The 17,630-nt window shown below is 41.7% G+C and overlaps 1 protein-coding gene across 3 annotated transcripts in view; it reads left to right on the forward strand.

The window, feature by feature from the left end:
- Nucleotides 1–226: 226 nt before the first annotated feature.
- Nucleotides 227–17,630, forward strand: part of CCDC178 (coiled-coil domain containing 178) — a 382,168-nt gene continuing 364,764 nt past the window's right edge. For all 3 annotated transcript variants that reach the window (XM_089776273.1, XM_089776275.1, XM_089776274.1), the window contains exon 1: nt 227–288. The gene's annotated coding sequence lies outside the window, so the exon portion shown is untranslated. The remainder of the gene's footprint in view (nt 289–17,630) is intronic.

Below are 17,630 nucleotides of genomic sequence, written 5' to 3' on the forward strand. Positions count from 1 at the left end.
AGAGGCCGCTCCCCGTGGGTCAGCGCTCAGGGACATAGGGCAGGGCGGGGCGGGGCGTCACCTCCTGGCGTGGGGGGTAAGGGAGGATTTGCAGGCACTCCCGAGCTGTCCACCCACGTGGGGGAGGGGAGGGGAGGGTGTTGCCGTTGCCAGGAAACGGTTCTAACGGACTCCGCGAGGAGAATGCAATGCCAGCAACCGCCACGCGGGGCGTGGGGAATCGTCTGCTCCCTTCCCCGGAGAGAGCGGGGCGGCGTTGCCCTGCTGTTGGGCGGACTCAGCTCATGAGTAAGGGCAAGTGGGGCACGGAAGGGGGGAGGGACTGGAGCTCTAGGGGCTGGTGGCTGAGGACGGGGCAGCAGCTTGTGACCAGCTTTCTGCGTGGGTGGGGGGCTTGGCTGGGCGGTGCCCAGTGTCCAGGTTGCTGCCAAGGATGACTCCCCGCACCACCTCCCTCTCTCCTAGACAGCCTGCTTCCGCCTCATACCCCCGCCCCATTGCTGTGTCCTGCCCTCAGCGCAGTGCCTGCCCTATTTCTTCTCCCCGAGCTCTGCATGAACCCCCCATCCCGTCCCCTGGCCAGGCTCCGCTCCCCCTGCCGCCCACTGCTACTGCCAGCCCTGTACGCCCATCCTCCCCCTGCTGGACAGCCCTGTCCAGGTCCCACCGCCTCTGCCCTGCCTTCACCGCACCTGAGCCCCTCTTTGGATCAGGCTCTGCACCATGCCCACTGCTCTGACCTGGCTCTGCATCCCCTCATTCCCCTCCTGTGATTCTCTGAGCCCCATTCCTGGTTAGAAAAATGAATGTAGAGATAGTGGAGGTTAGGTCTGAAGTGCTTCTCATGCCTGGTGTGCGGACACAGGGCTTCCTTAGTGCAGGTCAGTGGGAGAGGAGAAACAGGGCACGGCTGGCAGCAATGGCAGAGCACTGCTTGGGGGGGTGGACTTAGATCTCCAGCTCTTACAGACCTGGGAAGACAGATCAGCCCCCCCCCCCCCAGAAAAAGCGTCTGAGTGTGAATGTCTTCTCTGGAAGGAATTGGAAGCCCCAGGGCTTCTGTTGCCTGGGGGTTCTGTGGACTGTGTAACATTTTTCTTGATTTGGGTGGGACAGAGCACTTCCCTCCCTTAGTTTGGTACCTGGGTTCATTTGCCTTTAGTAGTTGCTTGAGTTTGGGGGTCTTTCATACCAAATACACATTTGTAAAAGTATATTGTTGGCAATCCTAAACCCAAACCTTTATCTTCATTTTGTATTTAAGATCTACTCTTACTATGATTTAAAGGGACTCAAATGTTCTAATACATTATTTTATTCATTTTTATGGTTTGCCTATCATATAGGAGTTAGGGTAAGCATAGAAGTAAAAAGGGTTTTTTTTTTTACTGAAAAAAACCCCATAGGCACCAGGACCAAATTAGGATATTGCATAATTTTACATAACACTCCTAGATTTCTGGACCTTTTGCCTTAAAATGTATGTGCACAAAACAATTTATATTGACTATTGATAACAGTACGATTCTTTTAAGCTCAGCATACTTTACTTCCTAAGAGATCGTTTACACAAAATGTGTACTACTTTAATGATCTTGATATAATTAACACATTATTATTATACTGGTAAATTTACCAGTATACAGACATGTTTATAGTTACTGTCACACAGGAAGAAGACTGAGGATTATAATTGGAAAACCATATTGATTTTATAAAAAAATCAAACCCCTAAGTGGCATATTTATGATAAAAAATGATGTATACACCAGGCTTAAATACTGAACTTGTTTTATTGTGTCTCAACTGTGTTGTCTTTGTTTGATTTAGTATACCGGCCCGTTGTGGCATTGTCTGTTTCTTTGCATAGTGCCAAAGAAACAGACTGATTCATAGTCTGATTCATTCTCAAAACAAGTACAATTATGTAGAACTCTATAAACCTAGCAATTTAAAAACAATCTTCTTTTCCTGTGTTTGTAGTGGTATGTGTTAAATTCATACTATACAATTTTGGGGATGTTTTCAATCAACTATCCAAAGTGCTTTCATTTGAATTAGTGATGTAAAATCTCAGTTAGTCAGTTAACTGTTAAACATAAGGTTAACATAGCGTTTAACTGGTTAGCCGACTAAGTGGGGGATCCAAGCGGGAGACCACTCCAGCCTACAGGTCTCCTGCTCCCAGCCCTGTGCTGGGGCTGCTTGCCAGCTCTCAGCCCCTGTGTGGGGATTGGGGCTGCCAACAACTCACAACCCTCACAGGAGCAGCCTCTGTCCATGGTGGACAGGGCTCCCTGTGGACAGAGGCTGCTCTGGGTGCTGGTGCAGCCACTGCCTAGAGGTTGCCTGAGTTTCCCATGGACTAGAGCCTGCTCTGGATGAGAGCAGGTCCTGTCCCTGGTGGGCCTCCTACTTGGCTGAAGCAGTCCCCTCCCCACAGCAGGCGGCAAGCTGCTTCTTCCCCCAGGCTACATCTACATTGCGAGTTTTTGCAGCAGAAAGTATGCTAATAAGAGATTCATTAGCATAAGTCGTGATCTCATTACCATATATTCTGCCATTTCTTTTTGCGCAAGGGGTTTTTGTGCAAAAAGAAGCCGTGTAGTCGCTTCCGTTTTGCACAAAACCCCCATTTTGCGCAAGATTCTTATGCCTCTCCTGCAGTTTTTACAAAAAACAGAAGTGGCTACACTGCCTTGTATAATGGCACTGACACCTCCTTATCCCTACTGGAAATACCTCGCCTAATACATCCCAAGACCGTATTAGCCTTTTTCACGGCCATGTCACAATGGCAGCTCATAGTCATCCTATAATCAACCAGGACTCCGAGGTCCTTCTCCTCCATTACTTCCAACTGATGTGTCCCCAGCTTATAACTACAATTCTTGTTATTAATCCCTAAATGCATAACCTTACCCTTCTCACTATTAAATTTCATCCTATTGCTATCACTCCAATTTACAAGGTCATCAAGATCTTCCTGTATGATATCCCGATCCTTTTCTTAATTGGAAATACCCAACTTTGTGTCATCCGCAAATTTTATCAGGACACTTCCACTTTTGGTGCCAAGGTCAGCGATAAAAAGATTAAATAAAATTGGCCCCAAAACTGATCCCTGAGGAACTCCGCTAGTAACCTTCCTCCAACCTGACAGTTCACCTTTCAGTATGACCCGCTGTAGTCTCCCCTTTAACCAGTTGCTTATCCACCTCTCAACTTTCATATTAATCCCTATCTTTTCCAATTTAACCAATAATTCCCCATGTGGTATCAAATGCCTTACTAAAGTTGAGGCAACCAACTCTCCCCAACCATACTGGTATCTTCATAAAAGAGAAATATGGACTCTATTTAAGCCATATTATTTTTCAATAGAACTGTTTTTGTTTGAATTACAAACATACTTTTTTAGACCTAAATCCTGCAGATTTGTGCAGGTGTTTAACTTAAAGTTCAGTAGGGTGATTTATCTATTTAATTAGACTATTCTTATATTTAAAGTTAACCAAGTTAGTGTTTGCAGGATTAGTGTATTATAATAAAATCTTGCTTAATAGAATAAATAGATCTTTAAAGATTTCCTTTCATTGACTTTTGAGGGACAACTTTTAACCTTTCATCACTCCATAATAAAGCCAGTTTGTGAGTAGAAGCTGCTTTTAGCAAATTATAACATCACATATACTCCTTGAATCAACTTAAAACATCAGCTGAAAACACTAACAATGTATTGAATATGAAAAAAAATTATAAGATTAAAATGAAAGATTAGTTGTTTTTAGTCTTGTGGTGCAGTTTATTGCTGATTTGGGGTTTTCTGGCATGTGTGCCATTTGGTTGGGAGGCTCGATTCCCTACTGTGGCAGGATACTGTCTTCTGCCTCTCCTCTCTAGCCAAGATGGAGTGAGAGGAACACAGGTAGTTTTCTTTACTCTTCTTCCCTATATTCTGCACTGCTATTTCAAAGCTCCTGCACAGGTAGGAAGCTCATCTAATTGGTGGGAACAGGGACATCTGGCTAAGCAGCAACAGCTGCATGCTTGAACTGAGAAGCTACCAGAGCCAGAGCAGGGGGAGATATTTATAAGGAAATATTGGGGTAGGGAGAGGAAGGAAGGAGTAATTGGCTGGGAGATGTTGGAGGGGAGTTTAGAGAGCCTTCTCTGTGTCCAGGGGAGAAGAAACCAAAATTCAGCACTCTCAAGCCTCCTGGGCTAGGGTGGGTAAGGGACTGACTGCATGGGGTAGGTAGGGAAAAGAGGGGGTAGGTGGGTGCTAGCATTGGGGTGAAGTGGAGGCAAGGGAAGTTTGTGCTATATGCTGTTTGTGCCTGCAAGTTTTAGAAGCAGGATTGAGTAGATTGCACAGGGCTAGGTAGTAAAAAGAGGGTGGGTGGGTGAGTGTTGGTATTGGGGTAAGGTGGAAGTGGAGAGTTTGTTTTTGCTGTGTGTCCTAGGGTGAGGGGATGGAGAGTTTGTACTTCTGTATCCTGAAACTCCTAGCTAGGCTGCTGGTGCCTGCAAGTCTGAGAAGCAGGATTTTATCTTAGCTCCTGGCTAGGCTGGGAGAAGCAGATTGCATAGGAGTAGGTGGGGGAGAAAGAGGGGATGGATGGATGCTAGCATCTGTGTACAATCATGGAGGCAGGGTGAAGTTTGTTGGGGTGTCCTAACTCACTTATTGCATTCAGATGGCAGGCCTCTCTGTCTGGATTGGAGGGTGGGTGGGGAAGAAGGCTGGGTGGTATGTGTGTGTGCTAGGAGGACACTTGCATGATTTCATTTCAAATGAAGTTTATGTAGGTGTTAATGGCTTAAGCTTTAAGGTAAGAGAGAAAAAATATTTTAACAGAATTTTTTGGAGTGTTGCAGATATCTAAAATTCTCCTGTTAATGATTTTTTTAAATCCTGTGTTACTAATTAATACTTGGTAAATTGTTTTGCTTTAAGGTCAGATATCTTTTTGATGGGTAGATTTCTGACTCTTATGAGTCCAAAGTAGTAAATACTAGGTGTGGTACTAGTTGTTTTGTAGGATTAAACCTTATTTGCAAGCTGTTTGAAACATTCATCTGTCCACAAATTCTGAAGCCATGTATTAATTTGTTTTTGGGCTTCTAGACTGAGTTGGTGAGAACACACAAGGTGAAAGTTTCAAACCAGGAGAACTTTTATCTCTTTTTAAAGCATGGATCCTAAACATTTCCCAGAGAAACTGTATGAGCCTTAGTGAATGAATCTTACTCTCCTTTCCAGTGTCAGTAAATAGTATTTGCAAGCAGAGCATACAATATTTCTGGTTGACTCAAAGTTGTTTAGCATCTTAAAGTTGAGCTATGTGTGGATAATATGCATTTTAGTGAGTTGTTAGAAGGGAGGAGGATGATACGTGTACTCCAGTGGTTCTGTTAATTTTCTTTTGTCTGATTTCATATTAAATGTAAGCATTGCTCCTTGTTAATTATCCTGTGTGTGAATATAAACACTTTTTGTTGGTGCACATTCACACACTACCTCAGTATTGGTGTTGCACATAAGAAATGTCAACCTTCCCAAGGATAGAAAATGTTAGAAGGAACACTGCTCTTCAGTGACCAATTTAGAGGAGGGGAGAATTGCAGGTTCATCGAGGCTCATCAAGAAGAACAAAAGGACTGTCTGGCCAAGGGGGATGGTACAGGAGCAGGCTACCTCATTCTCCTCTTCACAGTTTGGACCATAAGACATAATGGTGAGCAATAATATTTGCGGGGGGGAGGAGGGTCACTTCCCAAATATTGATAGGCAGTCAGGGGCTGGCTCCACCTGAAAGGGGTGTGGCCTAGGGTGGAAAGTGTGTTCCCTCTAGGTGCTTTAACAGTGAATGACTTAGGTGAGTGCACAATCTCCAGGCCTCTATTGGTCTGGGATAGAGGAGTGATAGGGCAGCCATGGGTTAGGTCAAATGACTTGGTGGGCCAAATGTGGCCTGTGAGCTATATGTTGCCCACCTGTGATTTAGAGGGAGGGTGGATAAAAAATAAAATCCAATTTTATTTAAATTGGATTTTTATTTTTTAAATCACCAATATTAAATTTCTCATGTAAAAATAACAGTTACGTTTCATTACAAACATGCTACTCATAGTTTCATACAAATAAATTAATGGATCTAGTTTTTCCTGCCTAACTACCAGATCTTGCTGCTTGAAAGTTCTGGGCTTTCAATAGCTATTTCTCCGCAGACTAAAAGGTAACATGTGCAAAGAAAGACACAAGCTGGATAGAATTTTTTTGTACTGCACTTTTGTGCTGGTGGATGTTGGCCAAGCACAGCAGAGGAGTTAGTTAAGATATTGTCTTAACACAGAGACTAAATATATATATTAAAAAAAAAAAGACAGAGGGAACATAGAAAGGAATAGTGGAGTGAATTGGAAAGAAAAAGGGAAAACATTATTCAGCACACACACAGAGCTTCCTATATTCCCCCATATTTTTCCCACAGAAAAACTGCCTGGGTGTAAGAGAGACCCTGTCTGGGAATAATTCGTTGTCAGGGTAAAAAAGGAAAATGCGTCAAGTGTAAGCAGTGGAAGAAGATGATGCAGGGGCTAGTTTCAAGAAAGAAAAAACATAAGAAAAACTGCTTTGCTTATTGAGAGAAAATGATATGGATATTGCTGAATGAATCAACTAGTTAGTAACTTAATGTATTGCAAAGTGAATTATTTATTCTTAAAGACTCTCCATGTCTTTTAGTATTAGTGTGATTTGACTAGTAAATTCCCAAGTTTTTGCCATGTTGTATAGTACTAGGGGAAAAAAATTAACTAAACTAATCCTTATGGCTTGTTTAGTTAGCTTCTAAACCTGGTTAACTATCACCCAAGTATACAATACAGAAATTTGCAGTGAGAAATATAGAATTGCCAGTTGCCACTGAGTATCATTTTATTTCATACTCAAAGATTTACCAATGTTGCTTGGGTCCTTAATTCAATTAATTCTTGTTTTTCTTAATTTAAACCATTGCTCTGGGGTGGGGCTAGGGACAAGGGGTCCAGTATGACGGCTGTTCCAGGGAGAGGGAACTGCAACTTGGGGCCAGGTGAAAAGTGCCTCTCTATAAGGCATGTCTATATTAGGACATTATTAGGAAATAAGTAAAATTGACATAACTTCTGATTTAACAAAATTGAAATAGGGTGCCCTCACTATGGGGACACATCTAGTAATTTGTGCCTGTGTGACAACAGAAGATGGGGTTGCATATCTTTCAGAAACAATTGATACAGTGGGAAATGCCTATACAATAGGATATCTAAAAGAAATGACAGTGAAAGCTGTAATAAACTGAACAAAAATTCAGCTTTCATGTGTGCAGTTTTTTTCACAGACACTATTGCAAACATGACAAAGATGAGAAGATACTTAGAAGAAGAAACAGAAGGATGCTCCTTAATGATATATGGCTGCAGTGCCCATTTATTGCATCTTTTAGCCAAAGAATTAACTTCATCTTCTCCAGAAATAAAAGAAAATCATGTTGAAGTCACAACATACTTCCATAGCAACCATTTTGCTTCAGCTTCACGCAAGAGAGCAGGAGGATCCAAACAAATTCTCTCTCAATGTTTGATAATATTATGTGATTGATTCTTTTAAACAATTTATTAAGAATTGGCCTATTCTCATACAATTTTATGAGCCATGATTAAATAAGTGGAAGTATATCATCCAAACTATTTAGAATTGGATTAAAGAGGAATGTAGAGGACATGTATTTATCCTTTGTAACTTGACTCAGTTTCTACTTTTTGTAAGACTCCTTTTGATCATAGGCTGTTCTCTTTCTATGCTTCCTTTCTTTCCTATGCAGTAGAACTGTTTGCTCTTGTGCCCTTAATAATGTCTCTTTGAAAGACTGTCAACTATCTTAAATTGTTTTTCCTCTTAGGCTTGCTTCCCCCTACCCATTCCCTGAGTTTACTAAAGTCTGCCTTCTTGAAATTCATGACTTATTTTGCTGTGTGCCTTCCTACCATTCCTTAGCATTATGAACTCTATAATTTCATGATTACTTTCACCCAACCTGCCTTCCACTTTCAAATTGTCAACCAATTCCTTCCTGTTTGTTAAAGTCAAATCTAGAACAACCTCCCTCCTAAGTAGCCCTTCTCCTTCTGAAACAAAACTTTGTCTTGTGGATAATCTTTGTCTTGTGTTATTTTTCCCAACAGCTGTCTGGTAGTCAAAGTGGCCCATCACCACCAATGTCCTGTACTTTGCATGATTTTGTTAGTTTAAAGAAAACTTCATCCACCACTTCTTCCCAGTTAGGTGGTCTGTGGTAGACCCCTACCATTATATCACCCTTGTATTGTACCTCTTTTACCCTTATGCAGAGACTCTCAACAAGTCTGTCTCCTATTTCCATTTCAACCTCAGTCCAAGTATATACATTTTTAATATATTGGGCAACACCTTCTCCCTCTTTTCCTGCGTGCCCTTCCTGAGCAAGCTGTACCCTTCTGTACCAATATTTTGGCCATGTGTATTATCCCACCAAGTCTCTGATGCAAACTGTCATAATTGAGTTTGTTTACTAGCATTTCAAGTTCTTAATTATTTTCCACACTTCTCATATTAGAATGCAGGCAAGATACTGATTTGATTTTTGCCTCTTCCCCACCCCCAGTTATGTCTTTGGCTTTTCTTTTATCCTTGTTATTACAGGCCATGCTCCCCCTCAATTTCTGATTGATCTCCCAGGCCTCCAGGATGAATCTGTCTCTGCATCGGGTGGAAGGCTCGAAGAAAACACCCTCTGCACTCTTAAACTCCTAAACCTGTGCCCCTGGAGCCCTGTAGTGTATGTGTTTAGCTATATTATACTAGCACTTGTATACTAATTTTACAGTGTGTGTGATAATGGACATAGCTCTTTCTGTTCTCCCCTCTGCTAGCCAAAGACACTTCCTCCAAGATTAATCTGTGTACACCAATACAAACAAATTCCATCTTGCTCCTGCTGTATTAGATAAATTAATAGGTGGCACCCTAAGGGGCTGCCTGTTATCTTCTGCATGTTGGTTCACTCAAAATATTTCTAGCCATCATGTGGTCATCTTGACCTTATTCTTAAGTGGGGTCAGCAAGTTCCTGTTGTCTTTGGGAATTGTTTGGTATCAAGGTATTCTGGTGCCACCTTTCTGGAATATATTTGCATATATGTTCTCATGACTAGTACTACTTAGGAATGAGTGTTTCTTTAATATAAACCCTTTTTTCCTGATTCTGTGAGCAGGTCCTGTCTAGCTTACAACCTGACTCTGTCAACATTGACCACTACTTTAGCCCAGACCTCTGATACAAAACTTTGTTTCGGGTCTTCCTCCTATTACACCTTTCACTCCTTTTTTCTTCAGCTTGTCTGTGTGTTTTTTTGTTTTGTTTTTGTTTTTGTTTTTTTATTCCTTATATCACTACGTGGACTTACTAAGAATTAGAGTTGCCAGATACTTTCCCAAAAAATACCGAACGTGGCTGGGGAAGAACTGGGTGAGTAAAAATAAAACAAATGGGGGTGGGGGAGGACCAAAGTTGTTGAACCAAAAAAAAAAAACCCCCACCAAAAAAAGGTCACTGTGCCTTTAAATCTCAGCGCTCCACACTCCTCACTCCCTCTGCCCCCGCCAGAGGCAGCAGGAGGAATGTCCCAAGTGGTCTTCTGTGCAAGACAAACAGAGAATACCGGACATTTTACATGTCCAGTATTTTCTGTTTATTTTACTGATCAGAGGCCGCGGATACTAGACTGTCTGGGCCAATAGCGGGTACCTGGCAACCCTAATATACATACCACTTTTAGATCACAACATTAGTTATAAATAGGGAAATATTTTTTGTGCAAGCCTGATCTGTTCTCCATATCAATGTGAATTTTGCCATTAACTTTAGTGGAAGGAGGATCAAGCCATAGTACTTACTGTCCTCAATTATAACACTTTTTTGTTTAAAGTTTTAGGATTCAGAGTGAAGGTTATTACAGCCCTTATTTCACTGTTCTGGTGCTCCCAGGCATTTAAAAACCTAGCTCTTTATCCTGCAAAGGACTGTTTCTTCTGAATCACATCTCCATTGACTTTTGTTGAACTTTTCAAGAAACTAAGGATCCACACTTCTAGATTCCTTTGTGAGAACAAGGCTATAGTTTTATATTAATATGCTAATAAAGTGAAATCAATTTTACTCATTTTTAAATAAATAAAGCTAAATATGAATCAATAGTTTGATACTGTTGCAAAAAACCAAATATGATTATGGGATGCATTAACAGGAGTGTTGTGAGCAAAACAAGGGAAGTCATTCTTCCACTCTACTCTGTGCTGATAAGGCCTCAATGGGAGTTTTGTGTCCAGTTCTGTACACCATATTTCAAGAAAGATTTGGAGAAGGTCTAGAGAAGAGCAACAAAAATTATTAAAGATCTAGAAAACATGAGCTATGAGGCAAGGCTGAAGGAACTGGGCTTGTTTAATGTGGAAAAGAGAATGGTGGGAGGGTATATAATAATGGTTTTCGGGTATCTAAAAGGGTGTCATGGGCGGGGATTGTTCTCATTCGCTTCTAATGATAGGACAAGAAGCAAGCCCTTACTGCAGTAAGGGAGGTTTAGGTTGGACATTAGGAAAAACGTCCTAACTGTCAGGGTGGCTAAACTCTGGAATAAATTACCTAGGAAAGTTGTGGAATCTCTAGCACTAGAGATATTTAAGAGCAGGTTAGACAGACATCTATTAGGGATGATCTAGACCAGTGGTTCCCAAACTTTTTGGCATCACATCCCTTTTTTGATTTTTGAGAAACCCAGAAACTCTCACGCTTCCTCCCCTCCCCCCCCCCCCCCCCCCCCAAAAAAAAGCAAAACTTTTTGAGCAAGAAAAAGGAACTGACCGGAGCTGAAAAACAAATATAGCAGCAAAACTTGTTGAGTTTAAAAAAAAAAAAATTGGCCCTTTAAGAGCAGAGAAGGCATTGCCCTTTTAAGGCAGTCATTTTGAAGTCTGCCCCAGCCCAGGCAGACAGATGAACCGGGCTCTTTCTCACGGGGGAAGGATTGGTGGGGGAGGGGGGCAGGCTGGTCGCCTTGCACCCCACCTGGAATTTCTTCATGCCTTCTCAGTTTGGGAGCCCATGATATAGACGGTGCTTGGTCCTGCAGTGAGGGGAGGGGATTAGACTTGATGATCTCTGGAGGTCCCTTCCGGTTCTTGTATTCTAGCCTGAAACCTAGGTGAGGGGTGAAGGGAGTGGTGCAGATAGTATAGAATGTGTGAAGTTAAATGTTTGTTTGCACAGTATGGAAGAATTTCATTTTCATGTTTCTTGTTTTCTTTCATGCAAATTTACATCTATGTGTATTTTTAATAGAATGACTATTTAATGTTAATGTAATTTTAAAATGTTTTTGATGCATAGTTTCTTGAAAGTAGGGCCCATTTTTGCCTGGAACTGGGATAATTCAGTGAAAATTATCTGGTTTTACTTACATCTATTATAATCAAGGTTTTATGAGATTTTCCCCAAAAGTATGGGTTCATTTTTTGGTTAATAGTGAAATGCAAAACTATTCACATTTTAAATTTTGTATTTGTTTAATACTTAGCATATTGTGATCAACATTCTATGATTAATACCATTAGGAAATCATTGCATTTGCTTTGATAGCGAGAACTTGAGCAATATTTATTTGTATGTAACCTAGAAGATTTATTGGGAGTTGCCTATGTCCTTGTGGAGGGTCAGGGTTGGGGGCTGTAGGATGCAACAGTCAGGACAGGTGTCTAGGAGGTGTGGGGGACATAGGGCAGGAGATGGCAGTTGCAGGACTTAGGGCAGAGGATAGAGGGTGCAGGGCATGGGACCTAGGGCAGGTGGTGGGAGGATTGAGGGAAGGGGTGGAGGTGCAAGCGTCAAGACAGGAGGTTTGGGGCTCAGGATAGGGGTGTGTGCAGAGATCAGGGCAGGTATGGGGGACTCAGCTAGGTAGGGGGCTCAGGGAAGGGGATTGGGAGCTGGGGGTGGGAGGGCTTCCTGGGGCCAGCCATGATGACAAGGATGGCACTGCTCCAACTGCAGCTACTTCTGGGGTGCTGGGTTTTGCTCCCCTGATGGCTCTTCAGGAGGGGAGAGGCAGGGCTGGCATGTCAAGCCCTGGCCTCTGGTTTCCCCTTGTAGTTGGGGCTGGCAGCTCCTCCCAGGGGACAGGGGCTGGTCTGCCTGGGCATCTGCAACCTCAACTCATACAGTGAGGAGGTGGGGACTGGGCCACAGTTCCCCATCCCTGCCTCTACTTATAGGGGGTTGGAGGCTGGGGTTAGGCTGCTGTTCCTACAGGTGCCTGGCTATGATTCCTGGCCCCCATAGCATCTCCTGGGGAGAGGGGCCAGCGCTCTGTTGGTTGGCTCTGGAGATGAATCTAGAGGGGCCATGGAGCGGAGCTGGTGGCCAGCAGGGCTCCTTCCCAACCAGCAATGTGGCCGAGGGTTCAATGGGGGGCGGGATTGGAACAGAGGGACTACTTACTCAGTCTGATGGCCGGCAAGATAGCCACTCTCTTGCTGGTGTAGCAGTCTCCAGTGGTCACTCTGCAGTGTAGCTTTCCTCTGATCACTCCCCTCCTTTTCCATGTTATGGAAAACAATTGAATTCTAGGCACATCCTGTTTTCCTGCACAACCAAATCCTGACCTTACTTTAAGTTAGGATAAGAGGAAGTTGGATACCAGATTTGGTATCCTAGCTCTTACCATTTAGAAAGAGTTCTTGAACAAATGGACTCATGGATAGACGAACATATAGACAGATGCACACTTCTAAAATATATAGCTTTATGTTGTAGAACCACCAAAGATATATAACACTATTCATTCATCTGGGTCCTTTTTTATTAAAATAGGATCAAAGTTACTTTAATGTTTAGACCTAGAAGTGAATTGCTTCTTTATTATGCTATCATGGCCATTGTTGTTATAACATAACTGATAATTGATGGGAGTCCATGCCAAAAGGTCAGTAGGCATCTCTGCATCAATACAAATTTCCTAAAAACATTTAGCAAATAAAGCAGTATAGTGAATGAAGTAAAGCGTTGGTCCACAGCTTTAAAAATCTTAATATCCTATCATTAATTTAATATTGGGTTTTTGGAGAAGATTTACAGTATGTTTCATGAGATGATGTGGGGTTGGAAAAGAGCTTTGTTGTAACTGATTCGTTGACTGGTTGAGTTAATTTGTTCCTGCTGGATGCCTGTTTTTTATGCAGCTGAGCAAATTATGCTGTTGTAAGATTAGGTAAGTGTCAGGAAACTTAGAGCTAATCTTCTTTTGCTATTAAATCTAAATAAACAAATTATCCAGTATCCAATAGAAACCTTAACCAAATTAAATGAAAAGAAACACAATAGACTTCTAATAATTTATTATGTTGAAATTGTAAAATTATCAGACTTTGGCTTGTTTATAATAAACAAATAGAAAAATAATTGAATGGGGGCATGCTACAAGAAATATATAGTAATATAAAAACAATGGATGATAACAGAAGTGTGTCATCCACCAGTATATAAACATTGCTATATGTTTTTTATTTGTTTCACTATTATTTCATTTAAAAAGAGTTCAAAAGTGCTCTTCAGTTTTTATGCTCAGTGAGATGTGATTTGTACAAACATATGGAGCAATTAGTTCTGTATAAGTTTCCTCAATTCTGTTGTTACTATGGTAACCAGTGTTCACTGTGTTTCATTTAGACATAAAACAGAATGGAAAGAGTCAGTTTAAGGTTTGGCATTCTACTCAGTAAAAATGTTACATTACATGATATGAAGTGTTGTTGTAGCCATGTTGATTGCAGGATGTTAGAGACAAAAGCTTGTTTCTCTCACCCACAGAAGTTGGCACTATGAAAGATATTACTTACCCCAGCTGGTCTCTCTTATACTATATGTTTATTTTTAATAACATTTAAGGAGACAGATCAAATGATCAATGTACCCAAGAAAATGAACATCAGCAATACTCATCCTTCTAAATATTTTTGGTTGAGTCTTAGGATAGCAGAATATTTGACTATCCAACATTAGCAATAGAACTGAGAGAACTCCAGTGCTCTTCCATCAGCCAGGACTTCCTAACTCAAAGGAATACAGAAGAGGGTAATAATCTTGGTGCTATTATTCTATCCTCAGGACTCAGGAGGTATGTCTACACACAATTTTTATTTCAGGAGAAGAATGCAAATAGTGCTTTTTTTTTTTTTTTTTTTTTTTTTTTTTTTTTCCAGAAGACGCTCTTCCGGTATTTACCTGCTTCTACATGCAGCCAAATTTTGAAATAAATCCCTATTTTTGAGACCCCTTATTCCTCCTATAATGAGGTTTACAGGGGTCTTTAAAAATAGGGGTTTGTTTCAAAATTCGGCCATGTGTAGATACGGGTAAATACCGGAAGAGTGTCTTCCAAAAAAAAAGGAGGAAGTATGCAAATGCGCAGCACTATTTGCATCCTTCTCCCGAAATAAAAATTGTGTGCAGACATACCCATGGGAAGGGAATGAAGATGGGGGGGGGGGGGGTTGCAGTAACATTTTACCCCAATGTTATTAATATATCTTAAATGGCTCCCATTACCATAGTATCTGAGCCCACCTCACAATATTTAATGTGTTCACATAACATTCCTGTGTGCTAGGGAAGTACTGTTATCCCCTTTTGGAGGAAAGGGAATTGAGCCACAACGATATTAAGTATCTTAATCTAATGTCACACAGTAAGCCTATAACAAAAGAATTGAATTGGGTTCACTGAAGTTCCAGGCGAACACCCTAATCATTTGGCCATTCTTTAAATTATGATAATGATCTGTCTCAGATTCCTGTCCCAAATTTTGTAATGGCATTTGGGTTTAGTGTTTGCTATGTGATATAGCCTTAAACTCTAAGGGTATGTCTACACTACCCCTCTAGTTCGAACTAGCGGGGTAATGTAGGCATACCGCACTTGCAAATGAAGCCCGGGATTTGAATTTCCTGGGCTTCATTTGCATAAGCGGAGAGCCGCCATTTTTAAATCCCCGCTTGTTCGAACCCCGTGTAGCGCGGCTACATGGGGCTCGAACTAGGTAGTTCGGACTAGGATTCGTGTAGCTGTGCTACACGGGGTTCGAACAAGCGGGGATTTAAAAATGGCGGCTCCCCGCTTATGCAAATGAAGCCCGGGAAATTCAAATCCCGGGCTTCATTTGCAAGTGCGGTATGCCTACATTACCCTCCTAGTTCGAACTAGGAGGGTAGTGTAGACATACCCTAAGGCAGTGGTCTCCAACCTTTTTACATCCAAGATCACTTTTTAAGTCTCAGAACAGGCGAAGATCTACTGTCCCACCCCTTCCTTGAAGCCCCGCCTACATCACATGAGGAAATCTAATGTAAATGTATTGCGCAGGTGTGCAGTTCAGAGAGGGCTCAAGAGCTACTCTTAGAGCCCCTGAGATCTACCGGTAGATCGCGATCTACTGGTTGGTGACCACGGCTCTAAGGGATACACAAAAGTACATCCCAGTTGCTCATAACTCCATGCTTGTCTCTGTATAATGTAAAGGCTTTGTTGTGAGTTTGTGATTCATAGGCTTTCCTGTCTTTCTAACAAATCGTGTCAAAATGATTCTTTCTGGCTGTCAAGCTGTCTTGAGTGGCTCTTCATTGTGAGTGCCAATCTTAGGACTGACTGTTAAAAAGCAGAGTACAAATCTGAAACTGATTGTGTGTTCTATAATTAGATTTCACCAGCCAAGTATCAAGTGTGAACTTCTCGAGCACTATAACAGCCTTAACATGGAATCACAGACAATCCCCTTGAGCACTTCAATTTATCTTGCTATCCAGGCAAACATACTTTTGTGATGGATGGTCCAAAATCACAAGAATATTCAGGTTACTGCCAGACCAAGGAACAAGTCACTTATGCAGATCACCTGTACCTTAGATCTCTCACCAAAGACAATGGTTGTACCCAATCTTCTATTATACCAACCTAAGGTTTATTAGGAAAAATAAGAGTTATTTACAAGGTAGACATGCCAACTAAAATAAGTTACAGTCATAGGAGTCCAAAAGTAACATAGTAAAAGCTTTATTATTCAGTATTTTGGGGGAATTTCTTTTGGGGGGAGTGCTGATTAGTCAAATATTCTGGTTAACTAAGAGTTAACCGGAATAAGTGCAGGAGAAGTGTACCCTTTCACACAAATAGTGTTCTTTCAATGAAAGAGATGGGAGCCCAATAGTGTAAGGTATATGAAGCCAGAATGCACTATTTTACCTTGGAAATAATTGTCTTGCCTTTGTCAAGGTGATGAAATACCACAGATGTCTTAATACATCTTTTTCTATCTTTAATATCTCTTTTGTGATATGTTACAAAGCAAATATTTTTATTTTATTTATAGAACCCTATGTGATCTTCTCTTGAAGATGTTTTAATGAAGGACTGGATTGTTAATTGTAAAAATACCTCTTCAGTCATATGTGTGTAATTTTAATTTGGACAAATAGATTGCATGTTCTAAATTTTTATTCTTTTAGATAGTAACTAGTGGAAGTTACCTGGTGGTGTTCAGGAAATTGGAGGAACAAAATTTAGAAAAACAGTAATCCATTATTGTTTTTTGAATGGTAGAAAAGTTGCACTGAGTTCTATAGGGATTAAAAAGTATAAAACAACCATTTTACATGTTATCATAAAAACTTTATTGTAAACTATATTTCTTCTTTGAGTAGTGCTCCATTGAAGGTGTCAGGCTCATCCCAGAGCCGCAGTCTGGAGAATTTTCACTAGTAGTAGCAGCTGGCGGACCGTACATGCACAGAAGCCATCTCATGCCGTTTGCGCCTCTTCTGCGTCATGCGGTCCATCCTGCCAGTTCCTGTTAACCGTCCACGGTCGCAGACAGAGTTGGGATGAGCTCCTACCTCTGCCCTGAGGAGAAACCGAGAATAACATTTAGCCTACATCTTTTCATCCCAGTTTAGCCCTTACCTCATAGTTATAGTTAGTTTTACAGTTTCTAGTTAGTATAGTTTAAAAAAGAATCTTTTTAGATGTAGAGATCCGTTGTATATAGTTCTCCGTTAGTCTGCAGGCCTTCTTAGACTCAGTCTGATGGATATTCCTTAACCACCATGCCTGGCTCCCCAGGCTTTAAGAAATGCACGGCATGTGAAGATGCCATGCTAGCGTTGGACAGCGATTCCCGATGCATATGGTGCTTGGAGAAAGGCCATATCCCCCAAAAGTGCACCCATTGCTCCAAGCTAACTGCCCGCGCCATGTGGCCTCTCGGCAGTGCTGCGAGTGTTCTCCAAAACACTAACCGTCGTAGCCGCCCAACTCCGGCATACCGGCATCACAATTTTTCCTTACCTGGACGATTGTCTCTTGAAGGCCTCTATTGCAGGCGAGGTGTGAGCTGCCATCAATGCAGCAAGAGACACATTTGAAGCTCTAGGCCTCATTATCAATGTACCAAAGTCTTCCATGACCCATTCCAGTCTTTCGAGTTCATCGGGGCGAGACT

The sequence above is a fragment of the Pelodiscus sinensis genome, chromosome 2 (assembly GCF_052426305.1).
Source record: "Pelodiscus sinensis isolate ZL-2025 chromosome 2, ASM5242630v1, whole genome shotgun sequence".
In the NCBI taxonomy this organism is placed as follows: domain Eukaryota; kingdom Metazoa; phylum Chordata; order Testudines; family Trionychidae; genus Pelodiscus; species Pelodiscus sinensis.